Here is a 25,304-nt window from a genome sequence, read left to right as displayed (position 1 = left end):
CTGGGGAGAACAGTTGGTCACATGATTTCTGAGAAACAGTTTGCTCAGTGGGGAAGTGAAGCCTAATGGTTTCCAAGATGGTGAATAGCCCAAGATGGCTTCCGTATGCAGTGCCCTCCACAGTATTTATTTTACATTTTATTAACACATAATAATTGTGTCTGTGTATGTGTATATGCATACACATAGCACACAAAGTCAGGCAAGACTTGTGCCTTCAAACAGCTCATGTCTGAGAAGAACTAGACATATACCCAGGAATCCCAAGGCCTTGTGAAAAGAGCAAGACAATTGTATGAAAAGATATTGTGGCACATAAGTATCATGGGTTCTTACACTTTTTGTGTTAGAATAGTATTTATCCAAAAAAAATCTTTTTAAGAGATTTTTGCCATAGGGTGTATGTATGCTCACTGGAGAGATGGAGAAACAGAAAGCAAGAAATTACCATCTAGAGGTATGGCCACACCACAGTCTTTTTCCTCCATTCTTCTTTTGGGATTTTGGGCACTCATACCTGGTGTAAGTTTCAAGCCGCCATGCCTGGGACTTGAACTGTGGTAAAATGCGTTGTAGTTTAGGACCTTAACCACGACACTACCTGTTGGCTTGCCATAGGGTGTATATGTGTTCTGGAAAGAGACAGACGGAAGGAAAGTGAAAAATCACCCCCTGAGGAGATGGTCACGATGCAGTACCTTTTCCACTCTCATGGAGTTGTGGGAATGCACATACATGTACTTGGCATGATTTTCAAGCCACTAGGTTCAGGATTGGAACCTCAGTCAGCCAGGTGGAGGTTCACCACCATGACCACCATGCCACCTGCTGGCCCCTATCCAAATTTTTTTTGACTGCCAGAGGGCATATGCGCTTCCCAAGAGATAGAGAGAGGCAGAAAGAGAGGGAGGGAGAAAGCATCTCTCAATGGACATGGTCATGCCACAATCCTTTCTTCATTTCTTGATTCTATCAGAATTTGGGGCACATATACACACTTGGCATGTTTTTCAAGCTACCTGGCCAGGATTCAAAGCACAGTCAGCTATGTGAAATCTGAATCCCTTAACCGCTAGGCCATGGAGCCAGCCATATCCAAAATTTTTGAATGCTACTTTAGATGTCCCTGGATTTTTTTTTTCCTCCAGCAAAAATGGAGGGTAGCAACATAGAACAGATAGACTTAGTAGGCAACATTCCCTTAATGATGTCCTTCCCCTGAAATACTGTTGTGACCACTTGCGGTGGAATGGGACCTGCCAACAAAAGATGGAATACAGACTTAGTTGTTTTCTTGTATTTTACCTTCTTCATAGTTACTATTATTAAATTGCCAGAAGGCGTGTGTGTTCACTGGAGAGAAAGAAAGAGAGAGAGAAAGAGAGAGAAATCTCCCCTAACCACTAGGTTATAGGGGAAGCCCAAAAGTTAGTGTTTTTCTATTTTTCTTGGCATATTTGCCAGGCTCTGAGAATCCTCAGTGCCCATGATTATCCAGAGAACATGTGTGGTGGTGGGAATAAGGAAGGCTCTACTGTGGAGGAAATATTGGGGGGAAATTTCAGGAAACCATAGAGCAAGCAAACCTTTCCTAGCAGTGTCACTTGATTCTGTGGTCTTCTTGCTTATATGGTTCCAAAATAGTGGATACTTTTCATGCCAAGCATGTTAAGTGTATTTTTTTTTTGCTAGATTATGCTGCTCTTACTGTGTTACAGTTGGTAATCCTAATGTCTGACTCCCTTATCTGACATCTCCTTGAGGAAATACATAGAAAAATGTTTATCAACTACTTTGTAGGTTTTACTAATCATTGAAGCCCTGCTCTCGACTACTGTAAAATAGATGCTTCACAAGGAATTACCTTTTTTTTCTATTGTCGTGTTTTCAGACACATCACTGTCAAATGGCAGAGCATAGTTTTAGAGAAGCTGCTGTAATTCCAGTACTCCTTTATGAGACCATATTCACTCAAGTAGATTCTGTGATTGAATTTTCTTGTAGTTGGCCTAATCAATCAGCAGGTGAAACCCTGGGCTGCCTCTTACAGCTATCTCATCGAACATACTTGACCTTTTGCCAAATCACAGCAATATTGTTTATTCAGTGTGCTTCCTTTCCTTCAGTAAACTTAAGTTCCTCACAAAGAAAAAAAAGTATACTAAATATGCTGTTCAGAATCTTTTAAAAAAAGATTTATTTATCTTGAATTTAATTTATTATTAGTATTCTTCAATTTTGACCAGAGAGAGACAGAGAGAAAGGGAGAGTGAGAAACCAAGCTGCCAGGTCCAGGACTCAAACCGTGGACAACCACGTGGGATTCCAGAGTCTCAACCACCACACCACCTGCTGGCCCCACAGTTCAGAATATTCTAATGATATATTCAGGGTGTAATATTACTCTTTAACAGAAATATCATGACATAGTACAGAAAGCATATTTAGAACAAGCAGATCAATAACCACTCTGTAAAATAGAGTTAACTTTCTTATGAGAAAATATGTGTCATGGAATGCCTGAAAGTGAAATGATTTCAAGATTGGATTGAAAGATACAAAAGTAGCTCAAACTTACTTGGAGAAGGAGTAGCCCAAGGTGGATATAGTTCTAGGGGCTCTTCAAGTTTAGCAATAGTGGACACCAGGAGCAGGAAGGACCTGGGCGTCCTCACTCTCACCAGCAAGTAAGGTAACTGTGGTCAAACGCCATCAGCAATTTGTTTAGGTCAGAGCACAAGCAACAGGTAAGAGTGCCTCAAGGTAAGAGTGACAGGCAGGGGTCCTTGGGTTGAAAAGGAAGGGCAGTTCTCTGGAAGGCTAGAGGTACCCAGCAAACAGAGAGGAACCCCCATCCCCCACAGGCAAGTATCCACCAGTGTCCCCTCTGCAGAGACTGCAGTGGGGTTTTCCTAGTTCACCAGATAGATCTTGGTTTCCCACAAGTAACTTTGATCTGAACACCCGGTACAGACTCCAACTCTCTGTTCCCCTCAAATTCTGTTGGGGCTGCTGTGAGAATTTCCAACCACAGTCAAGGTTTTGGTACAGAATCATACTACATGTGCATGTGCAAACCTCAGGAACACCAGCATTGAAATTAGTTTAAAGTAGTCTTGGATTGGTGCTGCACCCAGACAACTGGCAGAGTTGGAAAAATGTGGGATGCGAGGGCATTTTGAGGGCTGTAAGATCTGTTTTATGTGTTCGTCGTGGTAGAGGTCACGTGGCTATATATATGTATTTGTCAGAACTAATAGAATTACACCCTTCTGAAAATTCTGAACACATTATCAGAAATTTTGCTCTGTGTCAATTCTATTGCAATACCAATATTAAATATTAAACAGTAGTGGTTGCTCATGTCTCATTATCATTGTTATTGTTATTTTGGGGCTATTATTACTCCCAAAGCTGCGATCTGTGAGGTAACTGTATCATGATATTCTTCCTGGCAGATTGTGATGCGCCCCTGGCCGCTAACCTGCCTCCGTCGTCCTTCAGCAGCTCCTCAGAGCTGTCTAGCAGTCATAGCCCTGGGTTTGCCAGGCTTAATCGAAGAGATGGTGAGTCTACGTTTTTCTTCTTATTGATCCTTGGTGAATCTCATTGGATTTTCATTTAATGAAATAATCATAACTGACTAATACTATGCTGAAGGAAATAAAATTCCAAATAAGCATATATGTCCACATCAAAACTGAGGATGTATTTGACATGAATAAAGTCATCACTTTGACACACTGGTCCCACTAGTCTCTCTCATCTAGTGGAGCAAGTAGGCTCTGACTTTGACAGTGTTTGAACTCTCTGTGTAGTCATTGCAATGTTTAAGTATTTTTTAAAATAAATGACAACTTGGGACCAGCATTTAGCGTACTGGCTATGTCACTGGACTCCCACGTAGTCGACCATGGTTCGAGTCCTGGACCTGGTAGCTTAAACTCACGCCGGGCGCGTATACATGCATGCCCAAGATCCTGAGAGGAGAATGGAGGAGAAGGGATTGCGGCGTGACCATCCCCCCTAGGGGATGATCTCTCGCTTTCTGTCTCTCTGTCTCTGTCTGTCTGGCGAGCACACGCACTTTGTAGCAAAAACCTCTCCAAAAAAAGAAAAAAATAAATAAATGACAACTTTATTTTTGCACTTAAAGGTTGATGAAAAACCATTAGTTAATCCTATTAAAGAAAATTCTAAATTTCAATAGAAAAGATTGGTTAACCATATTTAATCACTAAATACTATATGTTTTCTAAAGCACAGCTTGAAGGCAGTCAGTGTGCATTTCAAATTTCAATCCAATGGATTCAAGACCAAGATACACATTCCATGCATCAAGTTATTGTAGTTGTCATTATCCTCCTCCTCATCTTCTTTTTCTTTTCAACGTACTTGATTATTCCTAGGTAGTATTTTGTGATGACACCGTATTAGTGGTAATAAGAATGTTTTTGGACCCAATTAGTGATAGACTAATCAGAACATTCTGCACTGCAGATGTTGCAGGAATTGTTGCATTCATAGCTGGGGACTGTGACGTAGGCATCTATAGAATAAACCGAGGCCCTGTGAGGGATGTGGAGTCTCTACCTTGGCTGAAACAAACATGTGTGTAGGATTGGTGTGCATACTGTGAGAGTACTTGGTCTCCTAGGAGTACTTAGTCTTCTGGTAACTGAACCAACACTTAACTGTGGAACAGTTATTCTTCCTGCAGAAGTAGCTGTCTTTTTTTGTAAAGACAATGCCTATAGTGTGGCGCTGTTAAACAGTATCTATCAAGTGACCTTCTAGGGCCTGAATATGGCCTGATTAATGGGAAAAGCGTTTGATTTCTTTACCTGCAATATCTAATAAAAAAATATTTTGGGGGAGGATAGGTAAAAGACTGGTCACATGACATTGGATAGCCAATTACACATGGTCTGCACTAATGGTAGCTTTCTTAGCATGACATAAATACATTTTTGCATCATCTAGACTTTGGGTCACATGTTGGAAGGCAAACTTCAACATCCAACATATCCTGTAATCCCCGTATCTTTCTGCATTAGTGCTATTATCTGCATGCCTTTTGGCATGTCCTTGGGGGAAGTCATCTTGCCAAGACACTATGAAATCCAGTGATCCTATTTCTAGAGCTAAATCACCCACATTACTGTATTTTGGTCCTGATTGTGATGCAAATTCTTTGCCTAGTGTGTTTTTTTCCACCTCTTGGTGTACCAGTGAGCGAGATATTTGGAAGCAATATAGTCTTCACCATGGTAGCTCCGAGCACCTTGGCTCAGGCATCGCTGAGGGCAATATTGAGGTACTGGAGGTACCAATACTGGAGGTCTTTGAATCTGCCTTGTCCTTTTGTTAACCTTACGTTTTTTTTTCTATCACAAGTATACACTTCTTATGTGCATTGTCCCAGATTATTTAATTATCCTATTTAGACAAGAAAATTGGTAGAATAAAGAACCATTTTAAAATTTTTATTATGTTTGAGCTGCGACTCAGTTTATTTCTCATTATGGCCAACTTCATTCTCTCTTTAGCATCCACTGAGGAGGAATAAACATGTAATGGTTTATTCATTTTCCTCTGTGAATCTTCCACTTATGTTTGTAAACATATCTTGCGAGGAATGTGTTCCTTTTAATATTCTTAAATAGAAGGGTAGAAAATTCAGTGTTATCATGCTGTGTAAATAATAAGGAACTTTAAAACATCATATAAATAGTGACAAGACATCCTCTTGGCATTTTTCAAGAAAAATATAAGGTGTAACTTCTTGGAATAAATTTTCTAGAAACTAAATTCGCACTATTAACAAAAAATATTTGTAGGCATATCTGAGAAATTATAGTTCCCTTATTGCCTTCTTTCTTGTAACTGTGCTTCTCTTCTATTCGCTGTTGCTTTCCTTGGTGTCTTCAGTACAGAAAGACGTTGAGTGCATTGTACATGGAACCAAATATTGGTCATTGGAAAAGTCATGATGCATTTTTGCATAGAAAAACATGGAAAACCATTAAATTTATTATGTCCTTTGTTATAGTTAATATAGTTATCAAAAGTGAACAACTTGGGGACCAGCAGGTGGCGTGGTGGTTAAGGTGTTGGACACTCCCACATGGCCCACCATGGTTTGAGTCCTAGACCTGGTGGCTTGCTTTCTCACTTCCTCTCTCTCGTCAAATTAAAATAAATGAATAAATAAATGACATATAAGCAATTCTAAAAAAATAAACAACTTGACTTTATTTTGCTCAAATTGCATTTAAGCCGATTACTCCATTCATTTTAAACTTTGGGTTCTGTTTCTTTTCTGTAAATAATTTTCCTGCAGAACCTAATTGGATGGTTATTATCACTGAAATAGTGATGAGGTTGGGTGCAGGGAAAAAAGAGAACAAGGATAATTTCAAGGCATTATTCTTCTTGCTGTCAAGTCATATTTCATGTTACCATACATGGCTGTGAGGATTCTCCCTCACAGTGATCATTTTTATTTTTGGTCCATGTTCCTGCAACTCAGTGCAAAAGCATGATATCAGATTAATAAAATTTTTATGTTAATGAAGTTAGAAAAATAGACCTATTTATTCTTTTAGTTAGTGATCAACTGAGTTGATTATAATTTTTAAATTGGTTTAGATTTTTCTCCTTCCTATGGTTGCCTGCAATATTCAACAAAGGGACTCCAAACTAGGAATGATTTATGAAGGCTATAGATGATCTCTAGTGCTTTAATACCCTTTATTAGATTTACAGTGGTCTATGGAAGAGTGACTAAGCAAATGTTCTGATCATAAATAATTAAACCAACCAATAAATGATGTCATGTCACAGACAGTAAAGCCTTTCTCCAGTGAAGTGTAAAGATCTCAGAGCTAAAAATGAACAGGCAGAAAACAAGTAATTTTCCAGTTACACAGGCCAGTCCTTTGTCCCCATGTGATAGGATGGGGAAGATGCCATGGAAACAGCTGTGGTAATTATTGCAGTCCTACCATGCGGGATGAGAGGGAAGGCCGTAACTGTGTAATAAATGAATTCTCCCTGACCATTTTAAGGGACCCAAAGGGGGGTGGTGTCGTGGATGCAACTAATAAACTAACTCTTCCATTTCATTAAGTAGTAAACCTATGGGTCAAACGAGCTAATGTATTTCAATAAGCAATTATTTATTTTCTTTTTATGGAGAAGACTCAATTGTGCTCCCAAAGATTTCATAAGTTACGAGGCATAATCCAAAACTACCTTCAATTTGTAAAAATGCATTACTCTGAATGCTGGACAGATTCAAATGTAATTATTTAAATGTTTTTACTTTTTACATTTTCACAGTTATTATAATTGAATTTTAATGTGTCTATTGGTAATGAAATGCACATTCTTTTTTGAAAAAGAATTATTTATTTAATTTTATTTATTAATAAAATTTTTATGTTAATGAAGTTAGAAAAATAGACCTATTTATTCTTTTAGTTAGTGATCAACTGAGTTGATTATAATTTTTAAATTGGTTTAGATTTTTCTCCTTCCTATGGTTGCCTGCAATATTCAACAAAGGGACTCCAAACTAGGAATGATTTATGAAGGCTATAGATGATCTCTAGTGCTTTAATACCCTTTATTAGATTTACAGTGGTCTATGGAAGAGTGACTAAGCAAATGTTCTGATCATAAATAATTAAACCAACCAATAAATGATGTCATGTCACAGACAGTAAAGCCTTTCTCCAGTGAAGTGTAAAGATCTCAGAGCTAAAAATGAACAGGCAGAAAACAAGTAATTTTCCAGTTACACAGGCCAGTCCTTTGTCCCCATGTGATAGGATGGGGAAGATGCCATGGAAACAGCTGTGGTAATTATTGCAGTCCTACCATGCGGGATGAGAGGGAAGGCCGTAACTGTGTAATAAATGAATTCTCCCTGACCATTTTAAGGGACCCAAAGGGGGGTGGTGTCGTGGATGCAACTAATAAACTAACTCTTCCATTTCATTAAGTAGTAAACCTATGGGTCAAACGAGCTAATGTATTTCAATAAGCAATTATTTATTTTCTTTTTATGGAGAAGACTCAATTGTGCTCCCAAAGATTTCATAAGTTACGAGGCATAATCCAAAATTACCTTCAATTTGTAAAAATGAATTACTCTGAATGCTGGACAGATTCAAATGTAATTATTTAAATGTTTTTACTTTCTACATTTTCACAGTTATTATAATTGAATTTTAATGTGTCTATTGGTAATGAAATGCACATTCTTTTTTGAAAAAGAATTATTTATTTAATTTTATTTATTATTATTATTTTTAAAATTTGCTATAGGTCATGCGTGCAAGAGAGAGAGAGAAAGAGAGAAAGCCAGTCCCTGGGGCTGGACTGAAACCACGGTCACCCATGTGGAAGTCTAATAGCTTGGACTCCCACCTGCTGGCCTCAAAATGCACCTTATTTGAACCAAAATCAGTGCCATTATTCGAACAGGATTCGTTGTGGCATTTGTAGGGTAAGGCAGGGTCTTGGAGCAGGGAGTAATGATCATGCATACCTGTAACTGCTCAGATTCTTGAAGTGACAGCTCAACATGCCTTATTAAAATGCTTTTATCCTGAACACTTAGAAGATCTTAAAATGTGTGGTTGTGACCCATAACTATGCACCTAAGCCAAGGAATTTATGAAGAAATAAATAGAACTAGAGTTCAAAATACAGTAACATAATTGTGTTCAGAGGCAACACATGATCTAAAAAATGAACAACATTTTTTTTAACCTCTCCTCTCTGCTCAGTAGAGTCAAAAGATTCCTTATGGGGTTGATGATTCCTTACTTTTGCCTGATGATTTTCATTCACCACCACAGAGCCTTTGTAGCGCATGACATTTCCCTTAATGTTAAGAGCAAACTGATTCAGAGAAGTGGCCAGCAGAAAAATTATGTTAGAGATACATTAGCAGAGACAACTCCAATTCCTGGAGAAACCTCGAAAGAGACTTATTTTAAAATTCTCATGAGAATTTTTTGGGGAGTGTTTCATTGTTCTAAAGTAACTCACTTGCTTTCTTTTCATGAGTCTAGTATGTAATGATCATTTCAACATGTTTCTGGTGGTGGTGCAGTTGCTTGTAGGCCAGGTCCATGAAGAAGAGGAGGACTTAACTTTTTTTCAATGAATATTTTCTATTCAAAAATTAGTCTTTGGATATTTAGTTATTTGATAAGTTGTATATTACTAGAATAAATATTTAAATATTTATGAAAAATATTCATAATTGTGATGATTAAATCCAAGTTGACATCAACTAATTTCAAAGAAAAACATTGGTTCTTTGTACTTCAGGCATGATAAAATTTAGCGCTAAACCCGCTGACCTTCACTGAAATCTCATGACCAGATGGAAACATTGTGAGTAAAGGGGTGGCGAGGTGTTGAGTGTTCACGCCCACTGGGAAGGCCCATGTCTTCTGAGTAGATGCTATGGGTCTATGGCTTAATGAAGTGCTCATCCTGAAGGGAAAACAGGGACAAGTCAGCAAACTCAGGTCTAAGGAGATAGTGGGTGCCTGAGATGGACCTGGAGGGAAGAGTGGCAGGGAGGGTGGGACCTATGGCAACTCAAGGCCTATACAGGGTCCTACAGATCAGACTCAGATTTGGGGTATAACCAAGAAGCTCATGCTACAGAGGCCACCAGAACCCTTAAGCATCTTCCTTTCCTGACAAACTCTGAAGAACAAGGTGCTCCCATGTCTGCAAACACTCTCTGTTTCCTCTGTTTGAGCTCGTGGCCTGTCATAGTCTGGTCTTTTGTACCTCCCAGGCCTGCTTAAGATGGGGTGTCCATTGTGTGGCCAGGCCCTTTGCAAGATCCCATGGACTCCTCCCAGGACTGATGGAGCAAAAGCAGCATGTACTCTCAGGGCTTCAATACACAGCTTACCCATAGTTTTCTCCCTAATCCTTTCCAATCGTCATGGCCTCCCAAGTCTATATTTGTAGTTCTTTTTTGAGAGTGTACTACTTCACTTTTTAAGATTAGAGTAATTGATTCTTCTTGTTAGGGTCTCAGCTGAGATTGGGTAGGAAAGAGAGTCCTATGTTAAGATTCAGTGGCATATGAGAATGTGTCCTAGGGTACATCATAATGTGAGCGGACTTTAAAAAGTTTGTGGAAAATGGAGTTAAAATATTAGTTCATTCTGGTGCAAAAAATCATGAAAATCCATGCATTTTTAAAATAATTAATTAATTAATTAATTAATCTCTTGATTTTATCAGAGAGGGACAGAGTGAGAGCAAGAGAGAGAGAGAAAAAAAACGAGAAAGCAAACCGCCAGGTCTAGAACTGGAACCACAGTCAGCCATGTAGGATTCCAGTGCCTTTAACCACCGCACCACCAGCTGGCCTCCATAATTTTTCATAATATACATTTTTATGAACTTTTTAAGATCCCCCCACTAGAACAAGGAATTTTAAATGCCCAAGTTAGCACTTTACCTACTAGAAGATATGAACAGAGCCTAGAAGTGCATTTATTGGTTTTTCTTTCTTGGAAATCAAAGACAGTATAGGGAATTGAATTAAGTTCGTGTTAAGTATAGAGGGGCAAAAAAGTGGGAAAAGAGAGAGACTTGTACTCATGTTTATGAAAACAATAGTAAGTAAAATGATCAGAACATCATGATGTGTTATCATCAAGACCCTGAAAATTCATCTACAAATAGTTGAGGACAGGTCTACAGGCCCCACTTCTGCTGTAGGCTCTAGCAGTGCTCTAAACTATACAACTGACAATGCACCTGGGTTCCTGGGTCAGAGTGAAATATGCTGGGCGTGTGCAGGTATGCCCAGGATTACGATGAGCTGAAAGTTTGGGGGAAGGGGATCACAGCATGACTAGGCCCTGTTGAAAGTGATTCTCTCTCTTTTTCTTCTCTTTCTCCTTCTGGTACATATTCGTGCACTCTGTATAATGAATAAAATAAATGAACTTTTTTTTAAAAGAGATACAGTCTTTAAATTATACCATGACCAGAAGATCCAATTAGAATGAGTAAACTGGGCTTCAGAAGGAGACAGTTCTCCATGGCAGCTGAGATCTAGTGCTTTCAGGGAATAAGAGAAATGAAGATGTTCTGCTAAGACGTCACCCTGCCTCCATGCACTGAGTATCTAGACGAGTCTAAGTGAAACATAGCTAAGCATCCAAGCACTATTAGGGTCAACATATTCCTCAATTCCCATTGAATCTGTGGCACGAAGGGAGAAAAACAGAACAGCAAAGAGTTTGCAGACCACCTCCTCCTGCACACCTCTGCTCGCTCAGATTGAACTAGAAATTAGGAAGAAATGAATAACCCATCAGATGACTAGAAATCACTGCAGAGGCACGAGAAATGTGAGAGACCAAGAAAATACTCTCCCCCAAGGGAAAAGAATAACTCCTCTTCATCCACATACAGAACAGTGGAATTCATGGAAATGTCTGACAAAGAATTTAAAATATTCATATTGATAAAGCTAACAGAGATGGAAGAGAAGAGAGACAATGAATTCCAGAAGAAAAGAGCCGACAGGTTCCAGGAAGTGAAGTTCTTGCGAGAGCTGAAAGCAGAAATACAAAACATAAAAAAGAATCAAATGGAACTTCTGGAGATGAAGGCTATAATACAGGGAGTCAAACCTCCTTTGAAAGTATTAAAAACAGATTAGATTATACAGAAAATTGAATCTCAGATGTAGAAGACAGAATCATTGGACTAGTAAAATCTACCACAAAGACTGAGAAAATAGACCCCTCAAATGAGAATCATATACAAGAAATACTAGAGACCATTAAACGTCCAAGCATCTAGAGAGTCAGTATCCCAGAAAGTGAAGAGACTAATAAGGGCATTGGTAATCTATTCCATAAAATCCTGGAAGAAAACTTTCCAAACCTAGAGAGGCATTCAAAGATCCAGACCCAAGAAATACAAATGATCCCAAATAGGATCAACCAAAGAAGATCTTCTCCAAGACACATCATAGCCATATTGACCCAAACCAGTCAAAGACAAGATACTAAGATTGACAAGAGAGAAACGTCAAGTTCCCTATAAAGGATATCCCATCAAGCTAGCAGTGGACCTCTCATTGGAAACAATGCAAGTAAGGAAAGAATGGGAAAATATACTCAAAGTGTTGAGTGAAAACCAATTTCAACCAAGAATACTATTTCCGGCAAGATTATCCTTCATATGGGAAGAGAAGATAAGAACATTCTCAGATAAACAAAAGCTGAAAGAATTTACTGACAGCAGAACAGTTCTCCAAGAAGTTCTGAAGGGAGTGCTATATCAAGAAAACTAAAGTCAGACACAAAGAAATAAGAGTTCTAAAACAACTAAGAAAATGGCCAGCTTAATGGTAGGGACAAGTCTAGGATTGAATATTACCTTCCAAAATTCAAATGGAAAGATTAGACCACAACAGAGGATTAAGTACATGAGCTGAACTGCTGAAACAGAATTTCATGACTTTTGACTAAAACATTACTGATCTTCTTCTATGCTTTGTTTTCCAGAATTAAGGATTTTTGTTTTCTCTTGAGTTGTGGACAGGTTCATGTACCTACTATTTGAACAAAATCCTAACCTGTTTCCTGGCTTTAAGTCTTAAGCAAAGTTCTCTTAACATTTTTTGATTTTGATTTATTAAAGCTAAAACTGCCTTTCTTGAAATTAAAAAATATATTAAAAAAATAGCTATTTAATGACTACAGTAGTGACCACTTTCTATATAGCCTCAGCCATGTACTACTTTATAGTATATTCATTTTACCCACAGAGTTTGATGCCTAAAGTCAACAGTGTTCACAGATATGTAAATATCAGCTGATCTCAGTATTGAAAGTATTTAGATTAACGTATTTTGTGAATCAATGAAATGTGGGAAAAAATTAAAAAGGAATGGAAAGCAACTGCAGATACCACAAACAGTGTGGGAGGAGGGAGGGAAATAGCAGAGGGTGAGAAATAGGGGAAAAATTATATATGTATATATAGATGGATAGATACAAGAAACAAGAAATAGAAAATACTTATTGATGATAACATGTATGATTAAGCTACTTTACAGTGTATTCTGGATGGGAAATTGCATTTTGCATGGTGTGATGATGCTTAATGAAAGAATGTAAAATAAATAAATTAATAGGGAAATATATTTATATTTATATATAATAACAAATATATTTATAAAGATAAGTAAACTGGAAAAAGGTTCAAGATTCTCTCCCTCAAACTTAATGGTAAATGGCAAGACCAAAAGATGTATTATGAGTACGTGAAGATAGGCTTATGTAGTGCACGTTTAAATTTCCTTTTTAAGGGATAATTTTATTTAACGTTATTTATTATTTTTAAAATTTGATCAGAGAGGGGACAGAGAGAAAGCAAACTGCCGGGTCTGGGACTCGAACCACAGACAGCCATGTGGGAATCCAGTACCTTTAACCACAATGTCACTTGCTGGCCCCAATGAGTTTTAGTTTTCAAGCATGGCCTAAGGTACACAATTATTGAGGGAACTTTAAAAAGTTTGTGGAAAATGGAATTAGAATATTAGTTTATTCTGGTGCAAAAAAATTTTGAAGTTTGTAAATAATTTTTTTATAATATGTATTTTTATGAACTTTTTGAGACCCCCCCCTTCCATTACAAGGAATTATTTTAAATGCCAAATTTAGCACTTTACCTACTGCAGATATGAACCGAGGTAAGAAGTACATTTACTGGTTTCCTCTCCTGGAAGTCAAAGTAAATATAAGGAATTGAGTTAAATTTGTGTCGAATGTAGAGGGAATAAAACAGTGGGGGAAGGGGGAGAGCTGTGCTCATGTGCACATTTGTTCTAGAAGGTCAGTTGATAACACAGTCTAAGTATATTACACGCCAGGTGTACACATGCTCATCAGGACAGGACAGGAGTCCTGTACTCACCTCTACAACCGGACTTGTCTTTGCTATCAGTGATAAAACTGAGGCATTAGTGGCGGCGGCGGTCTTTCTATTTTTTGCATTTTTTCTAAGTCCTCATGGTTTTGATAATTCCTACTTGCATGGGTAATGACAGATCTTTATTCCACCTACTGGTTTAAATGTTAACCTGTTTCATAATCATCCTCACAGACAAACCCAGAAAATATGTTTTACCAGCTATCCAGTTTCTCTTAGCTCAGTGAAGTTGACATATAAAATTAACCATCACTGCATGAAAATACATAACTCTTCTTAAAGACATAGGAGATGGATTAATTTTGACGTTCTTATAAAGCTCCATTATTGTCAATGAAAGCATATAATTACCATCCTTTATAGAATACTATTAGATGGGTTTTAGGTATTGTCTCATTATTACTATAGTTAGGAAATATCTGGACTGGTGCAGTTGTGACCTCTGCTTGCCAGAAATATCAGAATTCCAGTTCCTAAATCCCCAGGTGTCCTGGTCCTTGGAATTATTCATTTATGAAGTTTCACATTTGAACATTTACTCTTTATAAGGGAAATGTCTGCCCGTCCTCTAGTTCTATGCTACAAACCTTAAATTCTTCACCATGGAACTCTGGCCTGATGTCAGATATCACAGTGACAATTGAAAGTTTGAGAGAAAGGTATGTAATTATTTAACTCTATAATTTTTACATTTTAGAAGAGAAGGGATAACAAATAATTGTACCTATTTTTAACAATTGAGATGATAAAACTAAGTCCAAAAGAAATAAAAATGAAAACGTCTCTCAATGCATAGTATTATACAACATACTAGATAATAATTTGATTTCATTTCCTCAAAATGATTAAATTCTGGCTACTTGTAGATGTCTAAGATGAATAAATCAATGCTCTTGTGAATTATTTAAAGTAAATGAATTTCTTGAGTAAAATTGTATGCATATAATTAGCTTGGGAAGTAAATCCTTTAATTAGAAAAGTCAAATAATTATTTTTCTTCAAAGAAGTAAAATTACTGCAATTACTTTTTGAACAGATAATATAGAATTATTTAATAGATAATTTTAAGGTACCCACAAGGAAGGAATTTAAGTAGTGAGTATAATATGTACAGGGCATTCAGGGATTAACTTTCTCCTCCAGGAGATTCCTTAGAACTTTAGCAGTCATTTGTAAACCTAAAATAGATTGATTGCCTAATGTCGGAGTTTCGTTGAACAATTGCTTAGGCAAATTTATTTTTATCTTAGAAATGAAATTATTAGTCACATATGTTTCTAAGTTAACAATTGAAATGATATCATTTAGAATCTTTCATTAAACACTCATGCAGAAAATCTACATTTTTTTTCCAGTTGCATTCTTCAATGTCGAAGACATTTCAACTAAACTACTTCATTTTTAGGGAGGAATCTTACTAACAGCTGAAGAAGATTGCCTAGTTTCCTAAATTCAATGTGATACTCAAATGATTAAATTCAGGAAACCTCTGTAAAATAACATGGTGGGAGAGTACAAATATTTAGCAAGACTGTTACTACAGAGCTGATTAGAAGTGCTAATTAGAGCTGGATATTGTTCATGAATTTAAATCATAGATGAATAATTTAGTATGTAAGTAGTGGCACTACTGCTTATAAAAGTAATTAAAGCATATAATTGGAATAAACATTTTCCTTGATGCACATACTTTAAAATCAAAAGTTTTTCGGAAATTTATTTTTCCCTCCTTAAAAAAGTTATAAGTAATCATCTAAGAAGAAGGATAACTGCCTTTAATGTAAGAGATGCAATTCTAAAAATAAGATGCATAAATAACAGGAACTAGGCAGTCAATACCTGAGCTGAAATTTTCCGTACTGGAGCCTATCACATTTAGGCACTCTAGTGCAGTGGTTAAGAAAGTGGGATATGGAACCATTCAGACATTTGAAATTGTTCTTCCTGCTAACCACAAGATGGCTGCTGTGCCGCATCAACTGATGGTCAACTCTGCTTGCCAGAACCGCCTTCCTGAAACTGTATTCCATGGAGACTCACCTACAGTTGCGGAACTGCACGAGACCCACACTTGATCCAACCTTGAATGGAATCTATTTTCCCTATTGTTAAAAACTTTGGACTCCTGGCCCCTCTCCCTCTACTCGCAGGTATCGCATTTTCAATGACCCCTCTGGAGGATAGCTGTCTATAGCAGAGATAGAGTAATTGGGAGAGGGGGAAAGGGCTGAGGGTCAAACATAGGATAAAAAACATATTTATATGTATGAAAGTAGAAATGGAACAGTATTGGTGACGACATGCTTGATTAAGACACTATGTAGTTTATCCTAGATGGGAAACTACACTTGGTGTGTTGTGATGATACTCAGGGAATGAGTGTTAGGCAATATAATTTAATATAAAAAAAGTAATAAGCAGGAGGAAAAAAAATGCACATTTGATGACTGAAGAGAGTTGTATGGACACAACTGGGGTCTACTTTATAGTATGTTCATTCTACTCCCTGGGGTTTATGCCTAGGATCAGATTTGGATACATGTGTAAGGATATGTCAGCTGTGCTAGCTAGTGGATATACTTAGACTAATTGAGTTCATTGGTAGAACAATTGAATGGGGGGGGCGCGGAAGGCATTGAGGGCAATCATGAATGTCAGGGACAATGGAGGAGGAAGATGGGACATGGCAGAGGGTGGGGATGGGGAACCTAGGATGGCAAAACAAAAGGCAAGGTATGCAGGACACAAAAATTGGGAAATCATTTGCTGAGAACATATATGTTGATGTGCTTGATTGAGCCAATGCACAGTGTATTTTGGATGGAAAATTCATATGTGTGTTGTGATGAGAAAAAAAAAATTTATAATAAAAAATCTTTATTTATTCAAAAAAAAAAAAAACTGAGGCATTAGTTTGAACATATTGGCTTTGACAACCAACCATATTTATTCAAAAAAAAAAAAAACTGAGGTATTATTTTGAACATATTGGCTTGAAAACCACACCAGATGCACAAATGATTGTAGAAGTTTAGGGTGTCTCAAATGACAACTAAAAAAAAGTAACACAAGAGTCTCATCTACCATGGCAATTCCCAAACTGGAGAGTGCTTGCATTCTAAACCAAAGTTTCAGATATAGGCCTCAGGGAAGTTCTAGTTCCAATACAGTAGACCTAATGGTTGAATCTGTGACATGTGTGTAGCAGAAGCCAATTAACATCATCATATGTGGAAACTATAGCCATTCTTCTACTTCCAGAATTGGGTAGGCATAAAAAAAACAGGAATCCTGAGTTTTATCTTTTATCTGTAGTTTTTTGGATTCTAGCGCGCAGCATTATTGGATTAAGTCTTCTCATTTCTAGACATCTGACAGGCCTATTTCTAGATGTTTTCTTCCTCACCCTCTTCTTCGTGTCTTTCTTTACTGAATAAAATGCAACCAGTCCATCTGCGCTCTACATAGCCTTCCTCTCAAAGGATCATCTCAAATTTTAGTACCTAATCTCCTGGTCAGCGGCAGTTATTTCCAAGCTGCCCAGAGGCATTTACACCTCACAATGCTGGCAAGGAGGTTCTAAAGCAGTGTGACTGACAATCTGGGACAACTAGTAAGTCTTCTGAAACTTTATTCATCTCAGTTTTTTCTGTAACTGCTCTGTCACAGTGAAAATCCGTGGGTTAATTTTTGTTCCTCAGATAAAGTCTTGTTTTCAACAGAAGCATTATATGGGAGATGAAAAGAGAAACTTGGAGGGGAAATGATCTTATGAGAAAATATAAAACATTTAGTTAGGATCAGTTCCATGGCCTGGTGGTTCAGGTAGCTGGATCCCACATGACCAGTCACATAGTTGGAGTTCTAGACCTGGTGGCTTGGGAAACACCGTGTGAGTATTTCATGTGTGTCCAAAATCTCAAAAGGAGGGAAAATGGAAGAGAAGGAATTGTGGTATGCCCATTCCCTATAAAGAAATTCATACAGGGGACAGCAGGTGGTGTGGTAGTTAAGGCACTGGACTCCCACACGGATGACCATGGTTCAAGCCCTGGACCTGGCAGCTTGCTTTTGCATTTTCCTTCTCTCTCTATGGTTAATTAAAAAAATAATTATAAATAAAAAATAATGCTTAAAAAATTCATAGAACCAAATGTTTAATTATGTTTACATAATATGCATATTATTCCTTTTTTTTGCTTTTGTGATGCTAAATGAAAATATCTAAAAGTTAACATATCAAGTACTTAATATATGGGAATTCAGATGATATCTTAACATATAATACATTATTATTATTTTTTTTGGAGAGGTTTTTACTATAGGGCACGTGTGCTTGCCAGAAATACAGAGAGGGATGGAGAGACAGAAAGCGAGAAATCACCCCCCAGTGGGGATGGCCATGCCGTAATCCCTTCTCCTCCATTCTCCTCTCGGGATCTTGGGCACACACACACACCCAGTGTGAGTATAAGCCACTGGGTCTGGGACTTGAACCATGGTCAACTACATGGGAGTCCAGTGACATAGCCATTATGCTAACTGCTGGTCCCATATAATACATTTTTAATTGTTTTGAATGAATGCATAAGTGAGTTCTACATAGGACTTGGTTTTCACCATGATCAATAATTGATTTTCAGCTACAATTAATTATGTAGTCATTGTCATTGGTCTTATTATACTTTATAATAAATTGATCAACTTTTTTGCTAGTAAATATAATGATAGTGAATTAGTTTTTCCTTTTGTATTAGATCTCCTCATATGCCATGTCTCTGTTAAAGGACTTTGTGATCATCTGATCTCTTATTTTAGGCCATTTCGTCAATTAATAAGCATTGTGGAGTTATTAATCTAAGAGTGTTTACAATGAAGAAAAGTTGTCCTTTCGTGTATCCTTTCGCATGTTGGCAAAGACACATTTATTTGTACCCGTGGAGTCTTAGGTCTCCTCTGAGCAAACAAAAACAAATTTTTGTTTTTCCATTATTTGAATACTCTGATTCTCATACCAATAAGACTTTCTAAAACTAGGACAAAAGCACCCTCTTTGATATTTTATTTTACTTCTACTTTGAGTTATTTTTAAGTGAAATGCTAGGCTGGTGTTAAATGGAATTTCCTTATAAAGAACAAAATACGAGTCACTTGGAGAATTTACCCTTTCCCTTCTACTCATGAGCATTTATTATATTAAAGCATGAAATCCCTTTAATTTTTCCCCAGGATCAATGAGAACATCTCTCCAACAGCTAAGGTTCTGTTGTCATTATCTGTAATTATTATTCATCTCTAAAAAAAGTTCTTCCCTGATTTGAAATTATATTTAGTTTGAAGGAAATAATCATACAGAAAATAGTGGTTCCTTCATTTTGTTCCAATTTGTCATTAGAAGAGTAGTTTCGGAGGTTTCCAAATAGAACTGTAATAAACCGACTGTGTCTCATAACTCCACAGTGTAAGCTTCTGACATAAGGGAACATTTGATGGTCGCCCACTGAATGATGTCTTAGACACTCACAGACAATAACAATGACTGTGAGATAAACAGTTTTTGGTCTAAAAAGAGAAAGCATAAGACTCTGCAGCTGTAAAGATGTCCACTGACCTAAGCTGGAATGATTTAATGTGTTGAGTCAGTTGTTTTTATTTCTCTTCCAAATTGCAAGTTTGCAACTTAAAGGAATGCTAGGTATTAAGAAGAATTATTGGGAGAGAAAGAGACACAGAATTTGAAAATGCATGGACAATGTGAGAACGATTCGTTAGGGTCAGGGAGAAATTTACAGCATATTAATAAAATAATAATGCTCACAAATACCTGTCAGGTTCTCTAGCTCTGTGCCTAAGGTCCAAGGGTAAAGAAAGCTGCTTGTGCTGTGAAGGCATTCAACTTCTCATTATGTCGTGGTCCAGTCTTAGGAAAGGAGGACAGAAAAATGAGCTGACCCTATAGCGCAGTGGTTAAGTGCTGTGCGTAGAAAGCCAGATTCCCCCAGGGTTAGTCAGGTATCAAATTCCAGCCCCAGGGGCTTGTAAAACACACAGAGCCTGTGTGCATGTGTGCCCAAAATGAGATGGAGAAATGGAGGAAAAAAGATTGCAGCATGACCATGCCCCATCGGAGAGTGCGCCTTCTCTCTCTCTCTCTCTCTCTCTCTCTTTTTCTGGTGAGTTCACATTCTCTCTGGAAAAATGTTTTAAAATGAAAAAATTAAAGAAAACAAAAAATGGTAAGTTGTAACAATGTGTGAAAAATATGAAAAAGATTTCTTATCCTTTCATGATAACTATACACACATTTTATATATATATACATATATATATATAGGTCTTTTCTCTAAGATAAACCCATATGTTCTCATGGTCTAATGAAGTTGGACAACTATCTTATTCATGCTTTGACACTGCTACAACAGCTTCTTCTAAAAATCACAGCGCGAGCATGTAGATATGAGCAGGGTCTGGAATAGTGGTACAGTAATAGCTGCTCACGTGATTTTGGACCCATGTGGAAGACTGTGAGCTTGGTTCTCCAGTCCACCTGTACATGTCCATGATTTTGGCTGTCTGAGAAGGCTGGGGAATTACAGCATGAGAACCTGATGAGGGCGCTCTTTCTCTCTCTGTTCAGTCTCTCATTACCATGAAAGAAATAAACTGAAAAAAAAAAAAACTATATGTAAGTAAGATTATGAGGGATTGTTGAAAAAGTTTATGTTTACGTATTGAAAAAAACTATGCATGGAGTTTGTATTTTTTTTGCACCAATATAAACTTATACTTTAATTCCATTTCCTACAAATTTTTAAGTCCCCTCATTTCGCCTGCAAGAGTGAAATATGGCAAATAACTTGTTATTGGGGGTAAGAGAGAAATATAATGGATGTGTTTGAATGTACAGGAAAAAGGCACATATACATTTCTAATAAATATGAGAAGTGCTGGTCCCATAGCCTAGGTGTTGAGGGATCCCACATGGCCAACTGTGGTTTAAGTTCCAGTCCTCCCATGACTTAAAAAACATGCCAGGCACATGTGTGTACATGCCAAAAATCTCAACAGAAATGGAGGAGAAGGAATTTCAGTGTGACCGTACCTCATTAGGGATGCTTTCTGCACCCCCAACCCCTACCCACCCCCAGTGAGCTTGCATGGAGTCTGGCAAATTGAAAAAACTGTAAAGAGAGTTCCTAAAATAATCCTGTATATTTGGAACAAGACTTGTAAAATGTACACAGTGTATCAGAAATGGTCTCTGCCCGGTCTATCCCCCCCGAACCACTGAATTGCTATCTATCACTGTCAGAGCTGACATACTATTTTGGGTGTTTTCCAAAGCCTCGTCCTTGGTTTTTCTGTGTTTTTTTTTTTTTTTTTTTTCTTTTTATCATTTCTGATATTTTTCATGCCTCTTGGATTGTTTGGCTTTCCAGTGTGTCTCATAAAAATCTCCACATGTTTTAGATACCTCTTCATTTCCAAACCTTCCTTCTTAAGAGCATTTTAGAAAATTCCTCTTGCTTGTTCACACGTTCTCCTAATCACCCAGGCATATAATCATGTGGTCAGACAGTGTGAGCTGAGAGGGCCTGGGCACAGGCCCCAGTGGAAGAAGGCCATAGACCAAGTGAGATTTAATGACAGTGTCCTCATTTGCTTCCATCTGTTCCATGGGCAGCAAGTCTGGCCCTTATATAAAGAGGCGGTACAGGACAGTCCCGTCAGTGAGTGATACTCTGGTTCAGTCAATTTTGAAAACACTTGCTACCACAATTTTGTAATTTAATTTTAGTGTTCAAGAGGAAAATAATTTGGGCATACAAAAGTCAATTTAAGAAGGAAGGAAACTTCACAGGCTCAGCAAATCCCTTGTTAGCATAGTGGCCACTCAAAAAAGAGAAAAGTGTAGAACAATACCTCCTAAGATTATAACAAGATTAGAGACTGATAATGAGCTTTTTGACAACTGTATGCAATGAGGTGCCTCGAGGTTTTTAAATGATCTACAATATACAATTGCAGATATTTGACAAAAAGAGGGAGAGTAGGAAAGACCAACCAACCAGCAACAGTAACCATGAAAAACAGCATGCACTAGCCCCAGTGAGAGTTCATCAAGTTTTCCAGGGCACTTTCACTAATGAAACACAATGTCTTATTCGAGACTCTATAAACAGCAACAATGATCATTGCTTTAACTCTCTCTGTTGGTGTGACATAAAACACATCAAATGTTCACTGCTTTGGGGGTTTTACATATAGGTTGATTGTGCACTTCTTAGGAGGCTTTACATATCCCCAATCCAAAGTTTCAAGATGTGATATACTCCTGAATCTGAAACTTGTGTCGACCTGATGCCACAAGTGACCATGTGACGGGCTGACATTCAAATGCAAGTATACCACACGCAGTTTGTTCAGCATCTCCAAGGGAAAAAAGACCTTCCTATGCAAAAATGCGCTGTGACTTTTCTGATGGCCCAATATTCATTTTGTATATGCAAATATTCTAAAATCTGAAGGAAAACAATTGACATTTGAAACACTCCCAGTCCCAGCATTTTTGAATAAGGGATACTCAAACTGAACCTGGACACTATGCAGCAAACACAGACATTACTGTGAAGAGTATTGCAGCAGAGACATTACTGTGAAGAGTATTGCAGCAGGCAGGAAGCCTGCAAAATGGATGAAATGAGAGAGTGCTCTAGCTCTTCATCAGAAGAGGTTTAAATATATAGGTGAATGTTATTAATATTCATAAGTTCCTATCTAAGAGGTTTTTGTTTGTTTTTAACTTCAGAACTTACTGGGAGATGCATAAACAGATGCAAGACATTCTTGCTGGTGTGGGTCACTGTGGAAGCCACCCCAACTGAGGTTGTTACACTGGAGCAGTCACGATCTTTGGGTGTGACTTGATGCCATATGGTAGACAGCAGAAACCAAGCTCCTGAAGAATTTTACAGATTGACACGAATACCACTTAGAATTCTTCTCTCCGCTTTCTGGCCAAATGGGAACTGTGTGTAAAAGATATTTTCAGCCCCATTTCTTCTCTAGTTGTTTTGGAGAAGACAAGTACTGATTTCTCTGGAAAAGAGGAATTCTGGAAGCTTAGTGGCAGTAACCCACAGTGCACACCACAAAGCCAAGACTCTGCATGAACAAGCCCTTGTACCTGGGCAGTCAGTGTGTTTGCTCTGGTGTGGGGCTGTCTGTGTGACTCCATTGGACGCAGAGGTGCCAGCTTCTCTTATGATACAGCATGCAGCTTCCAGAAGGATGTGCACTTTCTCTTTATTATTTGCACACATTTTGATCTAGCTTCAAAAGGAAAAACAGCAACAATGTCTGAAAAAAACTATCCAGCATTGTTTCACTGCCTTATTTTTCTAAAAACACTGTGAATTTACCTGTATTCAGTAACTATATAAAAGCAGAGTTGTGGTTTTCCAGTAAGCATAGAAAATATTTGTTGTTTTTTTCTTCCATGTAAAGAACTTAGATATTTTTGGGCCACTCGGTTCTCTCTTTGATGTAATAAACCCAGAGAAGATATAGATTCCAGGATCAATAAGACAAATAGGTTCTTTTTTTTCTGAAAAAGTGTGCCATGCACACACGGAGAAAAAAAATGATCAAAATTTGCTTTTATAAAATCCAAGAACTAGTTAGTTACACTAGCTCCCACAGTCAAAGAAGACAAAAAAAATACACACAAAAAAAATCTATTAAAGTTGGAGAATTTATGAAAAAATAAATCTTATAGTCATCATTCTCTTATCTTTCTTTCTCTTCTCTTCAATCAGATGCCAAATTCTGTGTAGTCTCTCTTTGAAATGTTTTAGGCTTAAAATTCTTTTGCTTAGGGCCAGCCCATGGCATAGTGGTTATGTTGCTGAACTCCCACATGGCTGACTGTGGTTCTAGTCCTAGACATGGGTTGAAATTCATGCCAGACATGCGTGTGTATGTCCCCAAGATCCTAGGAAGAAACTGGAGGAGAAGGGATTGCGGTGTGGCCATCTCCCTGCGGGATAATATCTCACTTTCCCTCTCACTCTCTCTGTGTCTCTCTTTCTCTCTGGTGAGCACGTGTGCCCTAAGGCAAAAATCTCTTTAAAAAATTCTTTTGCTGTATTTCTATGGATTTTGTCCCAGCTGGGTCTCTCAGTATTTCACTTAGTTTACCCTAGTTGTCCCATAATTGATCTTCAACTTTTAAAGCTTTCCTCAGTTAAATAAATCCTAACAGCATTCTCAGTTAATCTCCTTTAAAGCACTGTTTTGTTGTCTCTCATGCCAACTCCGTGGGTCTCAGGCACTACACCTTTGCATAAAGCAGTTGTCACACTGGTGTTAATGAGCTACTAACATCTCCCCTTTATTAGGTGGCTTAGTAAATTTAAGAGAAAAAAAAATGTATGTCACAAAATCAAAAAGTAAAATCAATTATAATTTGGTTACTATTCACTTAAGAGGATATAGGATATTTCAATAAATACATTTTTGTTTTTGAGAGTTTATAATGTGTTTTATATTTGCATTTAGCAGTTATTTCTAAATTTCACTCAGTTCCTGATTAATGGAAGTGAATCAATGACTATAAATGATTATTTGAGGCATAGAAACAAAGATGCTAGCAGAAATTAAACTTTCAAGGGCTGGATGGTGAAATGGTGAAACACGAAGTTCTGTGAGGCTGACATGGGAAGGTTCCAGGTTCGTGTCCTGAGACCTCCCAGAGAACAATATGCATGTGTTTGCCATGATCTGGGACTGGCTGAGGCTGGCTAGGATTCTGGCATAAAGGTTCTGTTGAGAATGATATCTTCGTGTCTCTCTCTCTCTCCCATGTGGAAGAAAGACAGAGATAGGCTTAAAAATTAGAAACTGTAACTTTTGGAATTTCAGAAAACATCATTAGCACCTACAACTCAAATATAAATGTTAAAAACATATTTATTAACCTAGAATAAAAGCCTCTCTGCATGTGACGATTGTACCCAGCCATCTGAATAAGGAAGTTTGGGGTAAATATTTGAAAACTGGACTTTTAGATCAGTGGTCTGCTCGTCCCTGGTTCCCACGGCCTTTTCTGTGCTTACACTCTATGGGAACATTATTTCATCAATGTTTTCAATTAATTGTCAAAAAAAATTTGGGTAGAACAACATTTCCTAGAATAAGCAAAGGTGGGACTAGCAGTTAGCATAATGGCTATGTCGCTGGACTTCCATGTAGTCAACCGCGGTTCGAGTCCCGGACACAGTGGCTTAAAACTCACG

The 25,304-nt window shown here is 37.7% G+C and overlaps 1 pseudogene; it reads right to left on the bottom strand.

The window, feature by feature from the left end:
- Positions 1 to 4,296: 4,296 nt before the first annotated feature.
- On the bottom strand, positions 4,297 to 23,330 carry LOC114006251 (transcription initiation factor TFIID subunit 9-like; annotated as a pseudogene).
- Between the last annotated feature and the right edge of the window lie 1,974 nt (positions 23,331 to 25,304).

The sequence above is a fragment of the Tupaia chinensis genome, unplaced genomic scaffold (genome assembly GCF_000334495.1).
Source record: "Tupaia chinensis unplaced genomic scaffold, TupChi_1.0 Scaffold146604_1, whole genome shotgun sequence".
NCBI classification, from domain to species: Eukaryota; Metazoa; Chordata; class Mammalia; order Scandentia; family Tupaiidae; genus Tupaia; species Tupaia belangeri.
Note: the sequence above shows the minus strand (reverse complement) of the source record. Positions and strands in the feature narration are given on the sequence as shown.